General features: G+C 58.2%; 1 protein-coding gene across 3 annotated transcripts in view; it reads right to left on the reverse strand.

Moving 5' to 3' along the window:
- The window catches only part of PRDM16 (PR/SET domain 16), a 339,606-nt gene that overhangs the window by 276,831 nt on the left and 42,123 nt on the right, over positions 1 to 20,652 (reverse strand). The window lies entirely within an intron of this gene.

Consider the following 20,652-nt stretch of genomic DNA (forward strand, 5'->3'; position numbering starts at 1 on the left):
ACTTGGTGACCTGGGCCAGCATGAGGGCTGTAAACGAGTTCCCGGCAGCCCAAGCACCAGAGCTGTAGCACTGCTGGCCACGAGGCAGGACAGGGTACAGTCTGCAGGATGCCCAAAGGAGGGGCTCCCGTGTAGGGTGAGGAGGAGCCTGCAGTGGTCTACACATCAGGGTGTTTGCCAGGAGTGGGAGGTGGGGGTGTGGGCGGCTCAGGTAGGCCTGGTCCACATCCTGGTTCCTCCATCCACACCGAGGATGAGGACCTGCTCCCCAGAGAAACCAGCACCCTGGACCTGGGACAGCTCGGGGTTCTCAGAGCTGGCCCATCAGAGCTTTCAGACACAGGGACGTGACAATCGTTGTGATCCAGACTAGGAACCCACTCTGCCCACTCTGCAACCCAGAGAAACAGTGACAATGAAGCAGTGGGGGCAGGGCCTGGGCACAGTCACGTTGGCTTCACTTTCCAGCAGTGAGCACTTTGGAGATGGTGGTACTTGGAGAAACACCCTGGCCTCCACCTTTACCAGTAAGATGGGGGACACCAGAGCTGAGCTCCCATGTGCCATGAGGACAGTAGTTGACGCCCCTGGGGGTGTCGCTCAGCACCTCCACCTTCCCTGCCGGCCCCTGCGGGATGTGGGGGCAGCTCCGCCCCTGCTGGTGTCCTGTGGCTCCAGGGACAATACCAGCAAAACAAGCTCATTGCACCTGGACGTTTAATTTCAACTGCTGGAAAATGAGAGGAGATGCCCCAGTACTCACTCTCCAGGCACTCCACTCAGCACCCGAAGAGGGGCCCTGCCCTCTCCCCAGACCCCACCATCCCCGGGCCACTGGAGGACACCAAGGAGGGTCCCTGGGGATGGCACTCGGGGGACTTGGCCCAAGGAGCCAGGGGCAAGGAAGGGAAGGGGCAGCAGGGGTCCAGTGCAGGGCGGAACAATGCCAGTGCCTGTTTCTCGGGGTAACCCAACCCTGTAATTACGCTGAGCCCCAAGGGGCGGGTGCTGGGGCCACAATGCTGGCGCTTGGAAGGAGGCCGGGGAAGAGACCCTTCAATTGTCACTGCCACTCCAGGCACATTGCGTCAGGTGGGCTCCGGTTACCGGGCTCACAGCTGGCGTGTCACCTGTCCGCGCGGAGGGGGAGGAAGCGGGTTGGCTGTGGCCGCCCCGGCTCCTGGCGCACTGGACGTGCTGCAGCGGTCCCTTGCCGGCAGGCGCAGTCTCATTGTTTGCCCTCAGATAAGAAATGTGGGCTCGTGTTTTCTTTGCTTGAGAAAATGTCGGGCCCAAGGACGGTGTCTGCGAGACAGGAAGAGCCAGGCGCAGGGGAAGGGCTATACTGGCCCACCCTTCCCCCAGGCGCCCCTCCCCAGGGTCCCCACCTGCTGTCAGCCCGGCCTGGGGGGACAGGCTGGGGACCTGTGCCCAGCGTCGCATTTGACTGGGTCAGGGTCTCTCAGACCAGGGCAGGGACCACAGGGTTCACCCCCCTTCCCAGACGGAGCTTGGCCAGAGCCCTGGGGCTCTACCCTGGTTTCCGGGGTGCCCCGCAGCCTCCCAGACAAGCGGGTGACCCAGCAAACGCCAGGAAGACGCCCGTCCTCCCTTGACCCGTCAGGAGGCCGGTGTGCGGATGTGGGACCCCAGGCCGCAGCCTGTGGGTGGCCGGCAGCGCCCCCGCCTCCTGGCAGCTCAGCCAGTCTAATCCCGCGGCTAATGCGGCCGGTTCCCTCCACCAGTGTTCGGGGAGGTGGGTCCCCGGTGCCCCACGCGGGCCGCACGGTCGGGCCCCTCCACCGGACAAAGGGCCGCCTGTTCGCTGCCTCGGCCTCATCGCGGCTTAAGGACATTTTTGTCATTTTTGACCAGCTAATGTCCTGAAAAAGAAAATAGGTTCTAATCGCTTTAAGTTTAATCTTCACTGTTTTGAACACTCTAGGTGCCGGTGCTGGCTCTCCTGGCCCAATTAGGTCCCAGCACTGCTGCTCACCGGTCTTTTCCTGCGCCCCCTCCCCACTGCAGCGTCATAGGCGGGCTGCACAGCCCAGACTGAGGTCGTTGGCCTCGGTGGTGGATGAGACCCCCCCAACCCCCACCAGCCATGTCTTGTCCTGGAGACCCATCCACGCCATCCTCCCAGCCCTGTGTCCATGCACCACCCCCGGCTCCTGGCCGCTGCTCAGCTGTGCCCTCTGCCTGGCGTCCCCTCCCTCTGCCAGCAGCTCCTGCGCCAGCCAAGTCCTCGTCTTTAAGAATCAAGATGCGTGCCATGTTTCAGGGAGCCTTCAGCTGCCAATCTCCTCCCCCGCTGCTGGCCTCCCGGTCCTTCCCACACAATTCCCATTATTCGGGCAGAGGCTGGGGCCCGGCCTCTCTTCCCAACAGCCATCAGCTCCAAAGGGCAGGCCGGGGCCACTCCTCTCCCGCCCCGGCACTGAGCCCGGGTCCTGGCTCCCTGGATGTCGGATCACTGGTTTCAGGGGAGCCCTTAACCTCTCTGCAAAGTGAAGCCCGCAGCTCAGTGCCCTGTGGGTTCTGTAGCAGTTACCCGAGATGGAATGCAATAGCCAGGTGACCCCGGGGAACTTGGTAAGGTGAGGGTAAGGCCAGGAACCACACCCAGGAGTAGCAAGCACTGGGAGGGCCCTGACCCTTGTGATCATAGGCTCTTGTGGAAGGACCCCCACCGTACCCCCACAGGGCCAGCTTCAGTACAGCCTTCCTCTGGGGCGGCCCTAGGTGCCACCACCCAAGGGCCATGTGCCTGAAGCCAACCGGAGCCAGCTAAGCTAAGCGCTCAGGGTGTTTCCTCTCCTCCAGCACTCAGTCGGGACGTGCCCCTGGCCTGTGCGGGGAGGGCACGTGTGCGAACCTCACACCCACCACCCACCCACCCTGGGACACACGAGGGCCCCCGACCACCATCGAGGCCGCGCCAGCCTCTCTGGAGCGTGCTGCTGTGGTGCCATCTGTAAACATCCACCCCCCTGGGGCAGTTAAACACGGCTCGGTGCTAATTACAGGCCTGTTTTTCCGTAAATTGGGGGCAGAAGCACAGTATTTGTGTTTGCAAGAAGCCTGGGCCCTGGGTAGCCCTGCCGAAGCCACCCGGTGTCCTTTTGGGAAACAGGAAGTTCCTAAGCCAACCTGCCTGCCTGTCCCAGCAGGGAACTCCTCAGAGAACTTGGGGACAAAATGAGGGTCATTTTGCTTCAGAGATAAGTCGTGTTTCAAATGAATCATCCTGTCTCTCTTAGGAAGCAGGGAGAGTATGGACAGGATGGCTTTAGAATATTCTGCCCTCCTGCTGGCTCCAGAGAGGCAAGATCCCGCAGAAAGATGGGGGTGTGGGTGATGGGAGCAGGTGGAGAAGCCCCCTCCCACCCTTTCCCAGAATCCTGGGTCTGCGGTGATGAGTTCTGCAGGACACAGCCCCTCTGCCTCTTGAGGCATGTGTTCTCCTTTGGAAGGTTCTGGAAAGTTCCAGAAAGGTCTGTGTGGGTAGGACCCTTAGGGCCAAGGCACTGCTCTGAGCAGACCCAGCTTCCTGTCCACCCCCAGCCAGCAGCCCCTTCTCCTTTGCCTGCTGGCCAGAGACACATCTGGGCAGGGCCAGGACCCATGTCTAGGTTCTAACACTTTGTAAACCTCGTTGCAATAACAGGATGATATAATGACTTGGCCATGATGCTGGAGAGGACTCTTGAAAGTCCCTTGGACTGCAAGGAGATCAAACCAGTCAATCCTAAAGGAAATCAACCCTGAATAGTCATTGGAAGGACTGATGCTGAAACTGAACCTCCAATAATTTGGCCACATGATGTGAAGAGCTGACTCATTAGAAAAGACCCTGATGCTGGGAAAGATTGAAGGCAGGAGGAGAAGGGGATGACAGAGGATGAGATGGTTGGATGGCATCACCAACTAAAGGACATGAGTTTGGGCAAATTTCAGGAGATGGTGATGGACAGGAAGCCCGGCGTGCTGCAGTCCATGGGGTCACAAAGAGTTGGACATGACTTAGTGACTGAATAACAGCCATAATGACCACACATTTCTCTCCACCATGCAGCCACGCCGCCCTTCTGCGGGCTCCAAAATTCACCCTCCTGGGCGCCCAGACTTCCGGCTGCTGGGGCTGCAGAGACCCAGCCCCAAACTAAATAAATAAGTTTAAACCTTTAAAAAGTGCTCTTCGTGCCCCATTGTGCCCCTGATTGCTCATTCCCCAGCTATATAATTAGCACATAAAGAACTCTCGCCTCCAAATTAAATGGCAGTAATTGGGTTTTTAAAAAAACTAATTTAAACCCTAAACCCTTTGAAAAAAATTGTCATTGTTTACATATTAAACGGACTAGCATTTTAAGTATTATGGGGCTAATTTAACAGGCTTATCTAGGACGTGGGCCACAGGGGCGAGGCCTAGAGGAGGGGGAAGACTCTTTCTCCCCAGCAGCAGGAGAAGGGCCTCCCGCCCACGAGGAAGGGGACCAGAACCCCAGGGCAGCCCCATCACCAGGACAGAGCTCAGGACCAAGGTCATCTTGTGGTCCCTTGCTGAGCTAGGAACAACCCCACTGGCCACCGCCCCAGGGTTCTCAGACAGGGAGCTGGTACCTTGGAGTCGGCACAGACATGGCCTGTGTGTGGGGGGGGCAGGCAGCTGACATTGCCCGCCACACACAAATGTTAGCTTATTGTTTCTAAAACTGTCTCATCACCTTTAACTCTCTGCACTGGAGACAGCAGGTGGGTATAAGAATTTGAATTAATTTCATGTTCAACTATTTTATTTTCATGCTAAAAAACCCTTTGAAGTAAACTGAATGAGAAATAGGTTGGGATGGCTACAAGCGAAATGACAAGATTTTAGTGAAAACCTTTTTCAAAAAATAAACCTTGACTAAATGGAGAGATAGATCACGTTCTTACATGCGAAGGGTTAAAAAGGTTTTAGAAATCATAAAGTTTTCTATCACCTGAATGTTAACCTATAAATGGAATAGATGACAAAACAAAACAAAAAAAGTCTTTGTTGTTAAACTTGAAAAAAATGACTCCAAAGTTTTTCTCGGGGTGGGGGGTGGATATAAAACTGGACAGTGAGAGTCAATATTTAACAGAGAAGAACCAAGCTCGTCCATGAATTTGAATATTTGAGGTACGGTGTAAAAATAATACAAAGAAAAATAAATTAGTTGAGAATTTCGTGGTGAGGAGCAGGTGGGAGGAAACTCAGAGCAGAGCCAACCACGCTCCGACCAAGGCAGTCTGGAGGTCAGGGCTGTCTGGAGGTCCAGACCACCCCCCACCCCCACACCCTCCCCTAATCCCCACCCCACCCGGTCTCCACAACCACGAGCCAAGCATCAGAGCAGCGACCCATGGGGCCAAGTTCTCAACACAGCCTGGGAACCCACGAAACAGCCGGAAAGAAGCAAATGAGATTTGCATTGTCTCACGTGAGGTGGAAGAAGACCGAGGTATCCAACTGCGCTAGAATCATGAGTTGACATAAAATACAAAAGTTCTACCCCACAAATGAAGAAAGGAAGGTGAAGTCCTTGTAAGCTCTTGAAAATTCAGGAGCTGAAGATGAGGGTCCCTAGGGGAAGACTGGCAGGGGGTGGGCAGGTGAGGGGACGCTGGGAGTCAAGCCCCAGACACACTCATTAAATCGGCTTGGTGGGTGGGGGGACTCCATCCACAGCTGACTGCTGAACAACGATTTGGGACACTGTGGGGACGAGATGGCTTGGTTTCCAAACTCAAGGAAGTGCCTGGCCCCTGACCACATGAGGACCCCTGATTCCTTTCTCCTGAAGCCCGGGAGGTCGTTGCTGCATTTGGGGACTCGTTTGGGGTCTGCCAAGGACACACAGGGATGGGGTCACAAGTGGGAGTGAACTGACCATTGACGACTTCAGGGAGACCCAGGCCACTCGCAGGCCACGGGGTACCCTGGGGAAGGCACGTGGCCTGGCACTCTGGGGACCACTTAGCAGAGAGGGTGTGTCTGGGGTCTCAGCACCTTTCACCTTTCTTCAAATCATCGTGGAAACACTTCTGCCAGAGTAGGTCCTCTGCATGCAAGCCCAGCTGGCCCTTGGGTGGGGTGGTCAAATGGGGGTGACCCTCCCAGGCCCTAAGGCCCAAGGGCAGCAGGGCCTTCTCAAGCCCTGGCCAGGCTCCCTCTTTCCACAGGCCTGCTTTTCCTTCTCTCCCTTCATCATTTCCATAGAGCAAGGATTCTTATCTCATCTGGAGAAAACTGCCAATAACTATGACGTGATGTGTTATGTTAGATAAATTACATGTAATACAATAGAATAAACTGCATATACATATGTTTACTGCATGCTGTACGTGCGTACATATGTCCATGTGTACACACAACACAGAGAGGAACACATGGGAAAGAGCATTTGTCAGGTTGGGGCAGGGCGAGTCTAGACCAAATCCTTTTTTCTTCTAGGAGTTTCTGCTCTGCAGGGTTTGGGACGGAGTACCTGCAGACACCCCCCCGCCCTACCCGCCCAAGGCACAGACGCTCCCAGGCTCTCCATGGAGACAGGAGAACAGGAATCTGCCACAGAGGTCTCTGAGCTCCTATCCAGTCTGGACCTGCCTGTGAGCCTCAGGACGGGTCCATGTGGGTTTGAAATGCATGGGTGCTCTGAACCTGCTGCACTCTGCATGGGTCGCATGCACAAGGGTGCACACGCGTGCACATGCACACACCCCAGGATGCCCCTCTGGCTGCCACATCAGGGCCTGCAGACGGCCCCCATGCCAAGGAGGAAGTGGGCAGGTGAAGATGCCCACACCGGCCTCCCTCGGCCACCCTCCTTTCATTTCACACGGCCCTCTCGCCTTCCAGACAGGACATCAGGCTGGCAGCCGTGGTGCCAAGCAGGAGCCAAGTAACCCCAGCTCCCAGCAGGGCACTTGCTGGACCACAGACAAATATGACATCTCTGTGTCCAGCTCGTTCCCACGGAGCCCAGCCTGGCACATCACTGCCCAGAAAATACCAACTGACTGATGGTGTGGTTACTACCGGCATAAAGGAATGAAGAAGTGACCCCATGACAGTCTCAGGCCTGTTTTACCCAGGACAAAGCGGGACCCAAAGTGGACTTCACGGCCCTCCAGCTTCCTGCACAAGGCATTGGGGTGGAGAGCAATAAACAGATAGCTGCCTGTCACAGCCGACGATCACTGCTTCTCCTTCTCTAAAGATCATTCTTCTACCAAAGGCTGAGTGTGCGTGGCAGACAAACCAACCTTTCTTTCAATGTTAAAGCACTCAGGGACTCTCTCTCAGACCTGATCCCTCAGCAGTAGGACTGACCAGAAGGACGGGAGGCTTTGATTCAAGTACCAACTGAAGTGGCTGGAAATATACTGGTCCTTTTCTCAGGAATCAGCTGGAAGCCTCCCGACAAAGGCCAGGTCCAGAACCTGACCGTAGGCACAGAATCCCTACAACCACCCCATCCCACTCTCCAGGCTCCTGGGTGAGCAGCCGGGGCTGACAGCCCTCCCCAGCCCGGGGTCAGGTGGCCACTTGCCCACTGCTTCCGCTCACAGAGGCAAACTTGCCTCCTCCCAGGGAGCCGGCCAGCTCTGACCCAGGTCCCACCATCCTCTGGCCAGTGGAGATGGGGCCGGCTCTCAGCACGGAGGGAGTGCGGTGGCCCGGAGCATCTGTATCATTTTACAGGCGGAATGGATCTGCTTAGCAGCAAGCCTTCCAAAATGAAACCAGAAACCAGGTCTAATCATTTGAGCTCGATAAAGACTCCCCAAGTGCCCGGGAATCCGGGCTGCGCCGCACTGGTAACCAGTGTCCTTTCTCTCCAGACCCACAGATCCTGCAGGCAGCAGAATGAAGCGCGTTGGCTACACCCCCAGAGTTGAGGGGTGGGGGGGGGCATCTATCTCACAAGGGCATCGTCTGGGTAAGATGATATCTGATGTAGCAAACTAGAAAAGCAAAGTTCACGAAAGCAGCACAGATCAGCTTTTGGCCAAGTCTGTGCACGGCTGTTATGCATTTTAAACCAGCCGATGCCAGATCGTAGCAGGCTCCCCTGGCCAGAAACCAGGAGGGTCAGGCGAGGATTGCAGAGGCGCTCCGAGATTTGTCTTTAAAAAGCACGGTGCTGAAATCTATTTTGAGTTTTGCAAAACAAGAGGCCGTCAGGGCCTGTCTCCCTCCCTCCATCTCTTCTCTCTGACCTTTCCCTTCTCCTTTAAAACCAGCGTCCCAGCCTCATTCCCACTGCTGGCCTCTAGCTCCAGGCCCAGCTGAGCCGAGCCAAGGTGTCAGGACAGGAGCCCAGCAGCTGTGTCCAGTGTCCACTCACTGCCCGTTCCCGGCTCCGGGGCGCCACGGGGGCCTCCCAGCCGCTTCTGGATGGAGCAAGCCCCCAGCCCTCCTAAGTTTGCCAGACACTCAAGGAGGGCATCTGGCAGCCAGGAGCAAGCACTGGGCCTGACCCTGGACCCATGCCCCACCCCCACCCCACGCACCAGCCACACAGAATCAAGAGGCTTTCAGAAATGCTCCTTGCCCGTGTTCAGGAATGCAGGGCAGCCGTGTTGCCTTCACACAGGCTGTTCCCAAGACCAGTCTGAGCTGGGGCTCCTCCTCTCCTCCCTCTGGAAGCATCTTCCCTACAGTGGAGGGTCCACAGGAGAGCCCGGGGCTGCAAGCACTGGTCTGCCTGTCCCCCCGCCCTCCACCTCCCAGAGACCCTCAATCAGCACCCCTGGCCTCCCAAAGCCCACCCGGGGACTCCAAAGCCACACCAGATGCCAGAGCAGCTTGTTTCTAAGGCCCCAAGAGAATCTAGATGCTGCCCACAGGTCACCAGGCCTGTCACTCACTGTGCACCTCCATCCGACCTCCAGGCCTCACCATGTTCATCTCTACAATGGGTCCACTCAGGCCGTTCCCCACAGCACAGGGAGGGACTGAGCCACTGGGAGCTGGGAGAGGCCCACAGAGGAGGACACGCCCGGGCAGCCAGGGCCAGGCTGACACTGTTCCCAGGACAGCAGGGCTGGCCAGGCGAGGCCTGGGGACCAACCGCTGCCTCCACCGGCCGGAGGAGCTGGGCCGGGAAGGGAGGCCACAATGGGCCCCTTTCTCCCTATGTTGATTGAGACAGTTGAGTTGAGAATATTTAAACAGTTGTACATTCACAGATTACAGCGAGGGGCGAGGGAGACCTAAGGAGGGAGCCGAGGATCAATGCATAATCAGATAACTGCCCGCTCGTTTCGGCTTTAAGCGAAGATCAGCCACTCAGACTGTAATTCCTCCTGCTAATTAAGCAGCCTGTTAATTGCTCTTGGGGTTCTAATGCCCGTCATTGTGCCTGTAACAGCCGCTGACAGCAATGGGCCTGGGGCTCGGGGCCCACAAAGGAGCCCAGCCCTTAATGAGTCGCTAGAGCGGGGACCCCGCACCACGGGCTGTGCCTCCCCTGGGCACTGCGCTCCCTCTAGGGGCCCGGCACGGAGGGGTCAGCGCCCCTCATGCTGACCAAAAGCGGCACAGATGCTGGGACTTGCCAGGACGGAGGGCACAGGGCAGAAACCCAGGGCCACAGCTCTTTCTTTTCTTGAGAACCCTCCCTGGTCCGACACTACATGGCAGCTCCCTGCAAACTCACAACTCCCCGAAACTTCCTCGAGTGTCAGCCAGGTCAGTGTGGGGCCCGAGTTAGCTCAGGGCATGTCCCGCTGTGCCAGCTAGCCACTCTGTCCCTTGGAGCCTAGGGCGGAAGCCAATGGCCTGGACCACGTGGCCTCCTCTCTGGGACCTCAGTTTCCCCTGTATGACCTGGTGCTGATGCTGCTGCCTCAGAGGGTCATGAGCTGAGCAGACCCCAACCAGAGATACCACAGAGTGGCCCACCCTCTCCTTCCACTCTGGTCGGAGGGTACCGAATCGGCCTCCCAGTCAGGTCTGGGGGCCTCTAAGGCCCGGGCTGTGCAGTGAGAGCCTGGACTTGGCCTGAGTGGTTCCAGGCCCCTGAAGCGTGCAGGTGGGGGGAGGATGGGCCTTCCCGAGAAGGTGCAATGCCAGAGGGGCTCCCACTGCAGGTGCTGTTGCCTTTGGCCACTGAGAAGCCTGAGCAAGGCTGAAATGTCAGAGCCATTAGGCAAAGAGAAGCTGGTAGGGCTGTGTTTGGTTTGGGTCTGCTGAGCAGGGTTTTTCCAGAGACCCAGAAAGAGCAGCAGAGAACACCAAGGCCCAAGGGCCTGGGGGAGGCAATGCTGGCAGACTCAGTGTGGGGTAGGGGTACAGGGGTGGATCTGCCTGCCCCAGGGAAGGCGGGGGAGGCGCTGCCTCCTTCCAGGGCTCCTTTCTTCCCTGCAGGTCTGCCCCAGGAGAGGGGCCGCAGATCCCTGGGCTGGCACATCAGCCAGGGAGAGGAAGCCATCACCCCGTCTTGCTCCCGTCCCCCCGAAGTTGAGAGGGTCACCACAGTGCCAGGCAGACACACCACGACGCAAACTCTCACACCTCCTTCCTTGCCAGGGGGACTGGCAAGATGGCACAGTGGCCTAGAAGTCAGGCCAAGCCTGGAATGCAGCAAGCGGCTGCTGGTATAGCAAGGAGGTCAGCCTTGAACCCAGGGCCCTGGCATGGCGTCTGCCTCTGTCCTACCTGGTCCTCCGTTACTGGACAACAGTCACTCATGAAGCTAGCCCCCTGGTAAAGGTCAACTCCAGCCCATCCAGGCCACCAGCAGCACAGAAAAGCCTGCAGGGGTGCAGAAGAAACCAGGCCTCCCCCCTGGGGCCCCTGTGCCAGCTCCACGGGGCTGGGGTCTCACACCTGGTGCTGAGACACCGCCACCTGCCAGGGCGCCAATGGCAGAGGCAAAGTCCCGTAAGGGGGCCGAGGAGGCAGAGCCACACCTGCCTTGCGGGGGGCCGGGGGGTGGGGGTGCAGAGGCTTTGCAGCCAGGACCATGGCTGGGACCCGGATGTCCACCCTGGGTGACCATTTCACAGGCGCTGCTTTGTTCAGCCTGATAAGGACAGGAGTTCTTCTTTGTCCCCCAGATGAGGAGAAGTGGAGTGACTTAACCCACATCCAACCACCCCTGCCTCCCAGACCCCAGCCGAACTGTGCCCGTGGCCTCCAGCGTCCCAGGGCCTGGGCTGGCCTGCCCCACATCACCTGGGAGCTGGAAGCTGCTCTCTGAACCAAAGGGCAATAAAGAGGAGGGTGGGAGCTCGAGTCACAGAATGGAACCTCCTCCAGGAAGACCCCGTGTGGGCTCCAGCCACTCACCACCCACAATCTGAGGAAAGCATTTCATTGACCTCCCACCTCACTTGGGGGTTTGCAGACTCAAGCAATGCCCCAAGATACACTGCTCTCAGCCCCTCCGTCAGCGCCGGTCCCCTCTGACCATCTCCAGGCCCCCTCCCTTCCCCTGTGGAGGCAGACAGGTTCCAAGACATGGCCAGATGACCTTCTGCAGCCCCCTGGTCCCACGTGGGAGGGGAGGCACCCAGCACTGGGGGCGGGGCTCCGAGCTGACAGCCGCAGCTTCCAGGTAAGCAACACAGGGATGGGAACCACAGAGGAGGAGGTAGCAAAGATGGGGATCCCTTGACTCTGTCCAGGCTACGGCCACAGCCAGCACATGGAATGAACGCTCTTCCACAGCTCGGCCGCAACACCAAAGAAGGCAAGTGGCCCAGAGGGGCCGATGGCTCCCTCCCTTGGTTCACCACCAGAGTTCCCGGCCACTCCACACCCTCCCAGGCCTCGGCCTCCCCTCGCCCCTCCTTGCAGAAGGTCCCCCCTACCCCTGGCTCAGAGTCTGGGCCACTGGAAGAAGGGAGCCTGGTTTGAATTTGTGAGGCTGGGGCTGGTTCTCATTGCCGGCAGCCGCCTTCCTAGAGCCCCTACAGGAAGATTCAACCTGTTCAAAGTAGAAATAAAATAAAATACAACAGCATCTCTCCACCCCTTATTAAATTAAAAATTCTGGCCAGTAAGGGAAACCCCTAAATTTGATTTCCTTTCCCAGGCTGGTTTTGGTGGTGGGGGTCTGAGTCTGGAAGAAAACGGGATTGTGGTATTTGCTGAGCGGAGACGGTTCATTTTTTTCACTCATATAATGATCCTTTCTTTCCCTGGCCAGCACGTGAGTTACGCTCATTCTGCCCAAACGTGTAACACCTCCACAAGGCTGTGCAGAGCTGTCGAGCGGCCCCGGGCTGGGCCAGCCCTTCTGAGAGGCCCACTTGCCCTGAGGGGCAGACTTTGCCTCTTGAGGGTATAAGAGGGTCAACACCTCCAGCTGGACACCTGACCTTCCTGAAGAAGCCTGCAAATGCTGCGTTTCTCATTATTGGTGCCTTTGGGAGCTTCTCTCACCCCAGTGGCCAAATTTGATCATCTGGGGTCGGACTTGAGGTTGTAAAATCAGACAAAGAGGATGATCTGCAAAGAGTGTATCTCTTGGGGCCGAGGTAGCAGGAGCAGACTAGAAATAGTCGGCAACCGGTGATGCCTTTCTGCCACAATGGATGGAGAGATGGGTGGGCAAGGTGGGCGGGGGGCAATCCTGACCGTGCTGCCACCCTGCTGGCTGCCATGGAGCCCTGACCTCCTCGGCATGTGCACGGAAGGGGCGGCGGTGAGCAGGGCTCCCTAATAGAATCCATATTCCTCCGGGTGCGCGTTTAATATAAAAGATCTGGCGATACCCACCGCCCGCGCAGCTCTGGTCCCACTGAAAGGCCTTTGTTCGGGGAGATTAGAGCGGGATTTGCTTTCATTTTTCACGATGTTTCACTCACTACATCACTGAGGTTATTGACGTGGCCACAGCCCCTCCTCCCTTCACGTCCCGCCCAGCCTTCGCATTCCAGGGGTCTCCAGTGCCTTGGGGACAGGGGCCTGGCTGAAGGGACGCCTCCCCAGGCCTGGCTGGGTCGGGCCGGGCTGCAGGCCATTGTCTAGGCCGGTCTACAGTCCTCCGAGCCTGTGTGGCTATGCTTGGTCCTCCCATCCTGTCCAGAGTCAAATCCACTTCTCGGCATCCCCTGGTCATTCTTCCCTGCCATCCTTTGTCCCCTACTCCCAGGCCCTGGCTGGGGCCAGGGAGCCACACTTGGGCCAGACAGTGGGCCTGCAGGCCAGCAGCCACACTACTCCCGCAGGTCTCGACAGAACAGTTTTGTTCCGGTGGGGGGCCTCTGGCTAAGGCTTGATCTTACTGTGTTTTGTTTTAATTAAGAGCTGATCTTTTTTGAGCCCATTCCTGAAAATAGCTTCGCGTTGCCCTCCTCCAGGACATAAGGCTTTTAAAATAAAAGTCTTTTTTAAAAAACAAGTAATATTGTCCCCCACCACCCGGGTTGTTTTCACAGGCAGATGCCGGGACCAGAGCTCCTGTTGCCCCCCGGGTCCTGCTGGGAGGGTGGGCCCCGGGGGCCCAGGCCAGCTGGGTCAGCATGGGGAGGGTGGAGGCCGCCCTGTGGCCGGCGGCTTCGCAGGGAGGCCGGGCCCCGGGTCCTCTGCTGCCCTCTGCTCGCGGCCTCCACAGCCTCCCCCAGCCCAGCCTCCGGAGCCCGGGCACTAATTGCGGCATTTTCCTGCACAACAGAAAGACAGAGGAGAAAACACCCACTTATGTTGTCCCAACACGAGATTCTGACATGTTAACAAGTTTATTATATCCTGTTTCTAATCTAAACACGGAACGAGTTCCCCCTGCAGAAGTGGGAAGTCGGCCCTAACGGTCCCTGGGGCTGCAGCCTCCCTATGCTCCTGGTCCAGGCTCAGCTGGCCGCCCAGGGTCCCCTGCTCTGCTGGTCAGGGTCACTCCCAGGGGCCCCCCAATCCTGGACAGCCCCCCCAGCACCGCCCCAGGCTCTTCCCACTGAAGGCATCAGAGGCTCCAGCCCACCCTTTCCTTCCCGGGATCCATGGGGCACGAGCAGAAGGTCTGAGCTCCACTCTGCCCATCTGGGTGGGGATGACCCTTTGAGGTCACTCAGTGGAAGCAAAGGAGTGATCTCGGTGATGAATGCAGCCCCAGCCACCCTTTGGCTCCTGCAGTCGGTCCTCCAGTCACACCCTGGGCTGGGTGGGGGCCCTTCGCACCTGCGGGATTTCACACCACTCCTCGCCTGTCTTTATGTTTTGTCTGTCTCCTGGCAGGCAGGGGTGGGTGGGGACAATGGCACCCTGAATGCAGTTGAACACATCATCCTCATCCCCTGACCTTCCAGTGCTCAGGGAGGCGTGGCCAGCAGGCTGTGAGAGGGGATGGGGGCCACTGGATATTTGTGGAACCACATGGTGTGGGACCAGCGAGGAGAAGATTCAATCCGCCCCTTAATTTCTTGGATTTCAAGCTGCGAGCTGATAAAAGCCTGGTGGTAGTGGCTGGCCCTCATTGTCTTCCCCAATGGCTGACAGGAGCACCCATGGACCCAGGCCAAGGATGGGCGACAAACCGCTTCAGCCCCCACCAAGCACAAGGAAGGCCCCACCTGTGAGAGGCCCCCCTCCAGCACCCGCCCACATCGGGGGGGCTCAGATTTCAGGGCAAACAGGCAGAGCTGCCGGCCGGGAAGGGGGGCTCCCTGCTCCGCTCCCCAGAGACGAGATGGCAGCCTAGACCCCCAGGCTGGGCAGGGGTCCTCCCTCCCACAGCTCTCAGGGCTGCAGGGATTGGGGTGCAGGCTGTCCCCCAGCCTTCGCCCTCCCCCAAGGCCTGCAGATGGGCCTGTCAGCTGTTAAGTAAGAGACAATCCAGCGTGACCAGAGGGCAGGCCTTTCTCAGCTTCTGGAACAACTTTCAAACACTTAACTCCATGGCTTACATTAAGGAAAAGGATCAGTCATCAAAATCTCATTGTACAGGCAGGAAAACCTGGCACACCCTCCGTCCCCCACGTTCTCCAGCCCCAGGCCTCGGGTTCCTGCCAGCCCGGGTGCACTGCCCCAGGCTTCTAGAACCCCGGCCCCAACACGCTGCCCAGACCAGCCCCACTCAGGGCTGCAGAGAGGACACGGAGCAGGGGGCCCCAGGGAATGGGTGGCCGCAGCCACAGCCCCCGAGCCAAGGCCTTGGGACCACTGCAGCTGCACCCGGTCCTGCTGCCCCCAGCCCAACCCAGACCAATGGGGAGGCAGGGACTGGCTGGAGAGTTCCCCTCACTGTTTACTTTCAGAGAAATGACTTTTCAAGCTGGGGTCCAGAGGAAGGTAATTAACTGGACCTCAGAGGGCCAAGCCTGCAGTCAGGTCACCTGCCTGGCTACACAAAGAGCCACCACTGGGCAGCGCCAGTCTGGTTGCTGCACTCCATGCACAACGAGAAATGGGGGCGGCTCACTCGCCTCCACCCACACCCCAAAAAGAAGCTCCGCTGAAGCAAGAGGAGGCCGGCCTGCTGCTGATGAAGGCAAGGTTGACCACGCCAGCCTCGTGGATCTATGGGCACCGAGACAGAGTCACCAGGCTAGCATGTTTGCCCACAAAGGCTCCTGGCTTGAGAGAGGCACTGTGAGCAGAGTGGAGGCAGCCCAGAGCAGCCCAGGGGTGCCCCAACTATGCTGACCCCAACTTGCAGGTCGACCATGCCTATAGCTGAGGTCCTGGTCTGTCTGCCTTGCAATCAAGCAATCCTGAGAGCTGAGACCTTGCAGACATGGTGGCCAGTATCCCTCCCTCCAGGGACCAGGGACAGCCGGGCGGGGACTCTTCAGTTCTTCCTCTAGTAGGAGTCCTCAGTGCCACCCAGCCACAGAGACACTGCCCGTGCCCTCCCGCCCACAGGCCTGCATACGTACTCCAAACGTGTGCACACACATGCACTCACACATGGACACATGGGCCCATCCACATATTTACATGTGTGTGTGGTGTGCATTCACATGTGCACACATACACTGTGTGTCCGTGTGTGCCTACACTCTCATATGTGTGTGCACAGTGTGCACACATGAACATGCATGTGCACTCACTCATGTGCACACACATGCACCCATCCACAAGCTCACATGTGTGTGCAGCATGCGCTTGCACATGTGCAGATACATGTCCGTGCATGTCCCAGCAGAGCCTCACCGTGTGCCTGCTGCTCACATCCCTCAGTGGCTCCCTCCCCACCCCAGGCCTCCTGCCTAGAAGCTGAGGTCACATTGGCCCTGGGGTCCTCCTGACAGTTTGCTGCCCCTCTGTCAGAGAACGCCCTCCAGACACAGGTCGGAAAGCCATACAGAAAGGCTCCCATCTCCCAGCACAGCCGGAACGCTCCTTTCCCAAGAGGATGAAGCACTCAGAGGCCAAGGAGCCAGCACGCAGATCTCCTCTCAGTCAAAGGAAAGCACTAGAGTCTGCTCACAGTCCTGGGAAGACCAGCGAGCTCCAGGCTCAGGACTCCACTGAAGAGTCAGGGCGAGGAGAGCTCAGATTCCCCCAAGGACCCCAGGTCTGCGGCTCCAGCTGCCCTGTCAGCATGAGGCCCAAACACGTGTGCAACCTGGCTCTCTGGGCAAGCCGTCCCCTCAGCACGGCTCACCACACTGGAGATGGCCGCGCAGAGGCCCGAGAAAGAGCCAGGTCTTTCCGGTCTGGGTGACCCCATGGACCTGCATGGCAGCCCTTGTGAGGTGGTGCCAAGCTCCCCACACCTGGGCCCCACTCCTGCACCCGTCCCAAGGCTCTCCCTCCAGCCCGGAGGACTGGCGATGACACCGCACGACGGGGACCTGGCTCCGAGGTGGCCTCCCTGTCAGCCCTCAGCCGCTCCACATGGACTTTCCAAACCCCTGGTTCCAATCGGCCCTGGCCCTGCACGGTCTAATCTCATTTCCTCCCTCTGAAGAAGGCCATGGCCACGACCGCAGGAACACAGGGGCCTACCCGCGGGGCCCCTGGTGCCATATTTGTATTTAAAATGGCCTTAAACTTGCCTGCCTCACAAAGCTGGGCATAGGGATGGAAAGACCAGGAACGAATTATCCCAAGAGGATGTGAGCCCGCAAAGCCATGGCTAAAAAACTAAGAGCAGAAAACCATGAGGGGGGGGTCTACCCCACCAAGAACACACTGCTCCCCAAACGGGAGCCCACTTCCTACAGGCGGTGCTGGGGAGCCTGTCACCAACCCCACGGGTGTCTGTAGGGCAGGCCTCCCCTTCCATCCAGAGCTACAAACTCGCTCTCCCCACACTCAGGACCAACTGTTGTTTAGTCACTCAGTCGTGTCCAACTCTGACCCCATGGACTGCAGCATGCCAGTCTTCCCTGTCCTTCACTATATCCCAGAGTTTGCTCAAACTTGTGTCCATTGAGTTGGTGATGCCGTCCAATCATCTCATCCTCTGTTGCCCCCTTCTCCTGCTGCCTCAGTCTTTCCCAGCATCAGGATCTTTACCAATGAGTCAGTTCTTTGCATCAGGTGGCCAAAGTATTGGAGCTTCAGCTTCAGCATCAGTCCTTCCAACGAATATTCGGGGTTGATTTCCTTTAGGATCAACTTATTTAATCTCCTTGCAGTCCAAGGGACTCTCAAGAGCCTTCTCCAACACCACATTTCAGAAGCATCAATTCTTTGGCACTCAGCCTTCTTTATGGTCCAATTCTCACAGCTGGGGACCCAGAACCCCCAGTGGCCCCCAGGTGTGAGTGGTGTGGAGACTGGCTGTTGCCGGGCCATGGCCGTAGGGTGGCCAAGAGAACGGCTTGCTGCTGGGCTCTATTACATTCACAACCTTGCATCTGTTCTGAAGTGTCTGGTGCTGAGCTGAGTGACAGCCCCAGAAGCCACGGTGACCTTTGCTGAAGCCAAGGGGGCAGCCCGCTGGGGTCAGAGTCCTAAGCCCAGGCATCTACCAGGGCCTCACCCATGAGCAGAGCCAACCTGGGTGCCCTGAGTGCCAGACAACCAGACCTCTCGCCTATCCCCAGGTCAGGCCCTGGCCTAGAGATCCCCATCACACCTGGCCTCGGCTTGGGATGCCCTGGGGTCAATGTGCCCATGTGGTGTCCGTAATCAGAGCCAGGCTGGGGACCTCATGAGGCGCCTGTATTGCATGCAGGGAGAAAGAGTGGCCTGGCAGGGTGGTCAGTGGCACCCAGACCGAGCTGCCATCTTGGGGGTGAAGAGACCAGGGAAATGGACTGACTGGCACCGCCAGGTGCCCTCAGCACTTTGCCGCCTGCACTTCTCACACGCTCTTCTGTCCTTGGCTTTGACTTTGGTTTTGCATGCAGCAGTCACTCAACACAGGTGAAGTGAACACACCAGGGGATGGACACATGAGAGAGCCTCTCCTGGGTGACCTTCTAGAACGCAGGGCTGCCTAGGGGCCTGGGACCGTCCTTCTTCCGGCTCCTGAGGAGGACTTGGCTTGGTGTCACTGAGGGCCTGGCCGCACACCTGCCTGAGGTTTGCACCTGCTGTTGAACCCGGGATCCTGGGGATCCCCAGGGCAGGCAGGAGCTGCCACAGAGCCCACCGGGAAGGCAGCCTGGAGAGCGGCTCCCAGTGCTTTATGCAGGGTGGAAAGGCCACAGGGCCAGGTCGCCAGGGAGGCCAGAGAAGAGGCAGGTGGAGCTTTCGGAAGCCTCAGCCCGGGAGTGGGCATCGGCAGCCCCTCCAGTGCACTGCCCCGCAGCGGGGGAGGCGGACAGGGCTGGACCCTCGGGCAGCGCCACCCCTCACGCGGGCTCGCAGCAAAGACGGCGCTGCAGGCGGCATGTGCGGACGGTCGCCATCGCCCCTTTGTCCTCGGGAGCGCGGCTCGCACGGCCTGCCTGATGGAATATTGATCCTCGGAGTGCAGAGTCCGGCATGCCATTAGTCCAATCTGCTCTCAAGCTGACACAATCCCATCATTTGTCATCTGCCCTGTCCTGCTGGGTTTGTTTAGGAGCTGGGGTATTTGCTTTATCTGCCACTTTCCAAGCCTCCCCCCACTCCTTCCCTGACGGGCGTTCACGGGGCCGCTGTGTTCTCAGAGTCCTCCACCCCCTTGCTGCAGGGATGGTTGTCTAGGGCTCCCAGCTTTCACGAAAGGGTCCCATTACCATGGACCCACTTAGCTGCATCATCCCCCAGCCAGGGTCCCCTCAATTACTGAACGAAGCCAGTCCCACCGTCTTCAACACAGCATGGCAACGGCAGAGAGGGGCAGCTCCTGACTCAGGGTCACACAACAAGGCAGGGCCTCGCTGAGGTTGAGAATTAAGGGCCTCAGACTCCAAAGGCCACATCTGAGGCAGGGCGGCTGCTATCACCCACCAAGCAGGGGCTGGGGGGTGGGCAGACCAGCAGGGGTGTGACTAGAGGAGGGAGCGGCCGGGCCCACTGTGCAGAAGGGGCTCTCCCTCTCACCCGGGGTCCGAGCAGTCTGTGCACCTAGCATCTGGGCATCTGCAGGAGCCTCCTCTCTCCCCTCCCCTGACTTCTGGGCTCTGCCTCTCATCCCCAGGGCGTCTCGTGTTCGGAGGCGGGAGCGATGCCTGGTTGGTGAGGTTCAGGGAACAGAGTGGGGACAACAGTGTGAGGTCCTCCTGGCCCAGGAGCTCAGCAGCAGGGGCAGCCGGCCTTCCCGAGTGTGACTGTGAGACTGTGTGAGGGGGGGAGGGTGTGTGCACATGTGAGCACAAGTGTGTGCATGTTTGTGTGCATGTGTGAGCACAAGTGTGTGCATGTTTGTGTGCATGTGTGAGCACAAGTGTGTGCATGTATCAGTGTGTACATGTGTGTATTAGTGCACGAGTGTGTGAACACATGCATGTGTGCGTGTATGTGCACGCGTGTGGGAGTAAATGCTGCTGTCTGCAAATGACACCGACACTGTGACATTTCAAAGGAGCATCTAAAAGCCAGTCGACAGTTTAAAAACCTGGCAAACTTGTTGCTCAGACTCCTCCACACATTACTTGGGATTTAAAAACAAAATCAAACAAAACATTGGCAGGCGGAGGAAACTACTCCAGTGTTTGTCCCCATGCATCCCGAGTGTTTAAAATAAAAGAAGGAAAAATAGGAAATATTCTCAAGTCAAAATATAACTCCTTAGATGCTGCGGCCCCTGAGCTCAGAAATAGCAGGTTGGGGCAGGGCGGGGGGTTGCAGGGGACCAGCGCTGACCCCTCCCTGCCTGGACCTGGGCTTCCGTGGTGCAGGAAGGTGCATGGGGGTCATTAGTACCTGGGTGGCATCCAGTGGGTAGGGGGCAGGAGATGCTGCTCAATGCCCATGATGCCCAGGACAAGAAACCTTCCTGAACAAACTGCCCACAGGGTGAGAAGCCCTGCTGCATAGGTGCCCTCCTCCCTTGCCCAGGGCCCGCCTCCCTGCCTCAGAACATGTCTGCTCCAACCCACCTCCCCCCTTCTTTCCCTCCTTCCTGCACTCTTATTGAGCACCTACTGTATTCGGGGCTTTGAGTCTCTGGGGCTCAGACCTGGGTTGGGGGCTGTTGAGCAGATATCCCTCTTCCTCCCACCCTTCTACCCACCCTCCACGCAGCAACCCCGCCTCCCTCCCACAGCGCACAGCAGGACCACAGAAGGTGGAGCTTTGGGCCAGCATGTGTGTGGAGCATTCTGGCCCCTCTGCAGAGTCCAGAC

The sequence above is a fragment of the Cervus elaphus genome, chromosome 14 (genome assembly GCF_910594005.1).
Source record: "Cervus elaphus chromosome 14, mCerEla1.1, whole genome shotgun sequence".
NCBI lineage: Eukaryota > Metazoa > Chordata > Mammalia > Artiodactyla > Cervidae > Cervus > Cervus elaphus.